The sequence below is a fragment of the Oratosquilla oratoria genome, chromosome 20 (assembly GCF_046742065.1).
Source record: "Oratosquilla oratoria isolate Oo_2021 chromosome 20, ASM4674206v1, whole genome shotgun sequence".
In the NCBI taxonomy this organism is placed as follows: Eukaryota; Metazoa; Arthropoda; class Malacostraca; order Stomatopoda; family Squillidae; genus Oratosquilla; species Oratosquilla oratoria.
Genome location: NC_134796.1, coordinates 5,361,533 through 5,364,032, shown reverse-complemented (window position 1 = coordinate 5,364,032; position 2,500 = coordinate 5,361,533).

The window sequence follows — 2,500 nt, the reverse complement described above, 5'->3', positions numbered from 1 at the left end:
TCATCGAGTCCATCTGAATTTTGTAAAACACATCAAATTATGCATTGAAAATGATGGAAATCATGTTGAAAACATTATTTATCAACATTAGAATTGAATAAAATATTTTTTTTTGAGAATTATATATTCTTTACCATGTACCCAGACTTTGTGTGTGTGTATGCAGCGTTTGACTTAATCCCTCAAAGGTATGAAATTTAAAAGATAAAAACAAAGTCTAAAGAAAAAAATTAAATAACAAACTGAGAAAATGTTGATGAAATATGACTTTATGTTGATTACAATATCATTACACAGCATAATATACTTCCCGTAATTTATCATAGGTCGACCAGTCAGTCGTAACCAAACGCAGTCGTAAGTCGACGATCACCTATGTTAATAACATTAATAATAATGATAAAAATACATACATACAAAAGCCAACGGTTTTTTTTTCTCTTACAAGGGAAGTAGACAGAGTCAAAAGGCATAACTACATTTCTACCCATTTCATCTCCACATACTGGTTAAAAGGAATACACGTTCAGCGAAACGTAATTATGAAATCAAGGTTGCCAGTCAAGCAAAATCCAACCCAAAGGGTTTCTTTCACCTCTATAGAACAAAAAATAAAGAAAGAATAGGACCAATTAAAAACAATGAAAATGTCATGATTGAATCGGAAGAAAAAATGAGTGAGGAGTTTAACAATTATTTTCTATCGGTATTTACTGATGAGAGGTTAGATAAAGTACCTGACTGCGATCCGATTTTCAGAGGGGATGAAGAAAGTAGTCTAACTAATATCAGCATTAGTAAAGAGGAAGTAGTCAAGCAGATTGATAGACTTAAAGCTACAAAATCTCCGGGTCCAGACGAAATTTTTCCAAGAATGCTTAAAGAGTGTAAATTTGAAATCTGCGACCAGTTAACTGAAATATTCAATAAATCGGTAGACACTGGTTCTGTTCCAACTGCTTGGAGGCAGGCAAACGTTGTTCCTGTTTTTAAGAAGGGAGATAGATCGTCTATATGCAACTACAGGCCAATCAGTTTGACATCGGTTATAGGAAAAATGCTTGAATCAATAGTAGTAAATAGACTCAGAGAACACATTGAAGGGCATAATTTAATTCGTGTTTCACAGCATGGTTTCTCCAAGGGTAAGTCATGTGTGACTAATCTTCTATCCTTTTACACTAAGGTATATAAGGCGGCAGACAACAATGAAAATTACGATGTTATTTACCTTGACTTTAGCAAAGCGTTCGACAAAGTGCCACACCAGAGACTACTAAATAAAATCAAAGCCCATGGCATAGGAGGAAAAGTGTTAGAATGGATTAGAGCTTGGATTAGTAACAGAAAGCAACGGGTCACCATAAATGGAATAAAATCTAGGTGGGGCAATGTTATTAGCGGGGTTCCCCAGGGCTCGGTTTTGGGTCCCTTGTTGTTCATTATGTATATAAACGACTTAGACGAAGGGTTAAATAGTGATGTTAGTAAGTTTGCGGACGACACTAAAATAGGACGCCTAATTAGGTCAGGAGACGACGCCCAGATTCTGCAGGATGACCTTAATAAGCTGTTAACATGGTCGGTGAAGTGGCAAATGAACTTCAATATCTCTAAGTGTAGCGTGTTAAACGTAGGGCTACACAACCCCGAAAATAGATACAACTTAGATAACACGTTTTTAGAAAAATCTGAGTGCGAGAGGGACTTGGGAGTTCTGGTGAGTCCGGACCTTAAAACCAGGAAGCAGTGTATTAGCGCCAGAAATAAAGCTAACAGAACATTAGGCTTCATTGCTAGGACGGTAACGAATAGAAGTGCAGAGGTAATTATTAAACTCTACCTAGCGATAGTTAGACCCATCCTTGACTATGCGGTACAGTTTTGGTCTCCGTTCTACAGAATGGACATAAATTCATTAGAATCAGTACAGAGAAGAATGACCAAAATGATACAAGGACTCGGAAATTTGCCTTACGAAGAGAGGCTTAGGCACCTAAACTTACACTCTCTGGAAAGACGCAGAGTGCGGGGTGATCTAATAGAAGTGTTCAAGTGGATCAAAGGCTATAACAAGGGTGATGCAAACAAGGTCATCATAATAAAACAACAGGGCAGGACTCGCAGTAATGGGTACAAAATGGACAAATTTAGATTTAAGAAGGAAATAGGCAAGAATTGGTTTACTAATAGGATGGTCGATGAATGGAATAAACTTAGTAACCATGTAGTAAGCACTGAAACTATCAGTTGTTTTAAAAAATGATTAGACAACTTTATAGATGGGGATGACAGGTGGTGATGGAAACGGAGCTGCCTAGTGTAGACCTTATGGTCTTTTGCAGTCTCCTTTATTTCTTATGTTCTTATGTTCTTACTCCAATCCCGTTCACCACTCCTCCGTCCCTCTCTCTTTTCTTGTCTTCTCCTTCATGATGTGTCATCGTTGCATTTCTCCTATTTCTCTGGATCAGAAGCAATGCAGCAATACACAGAATAT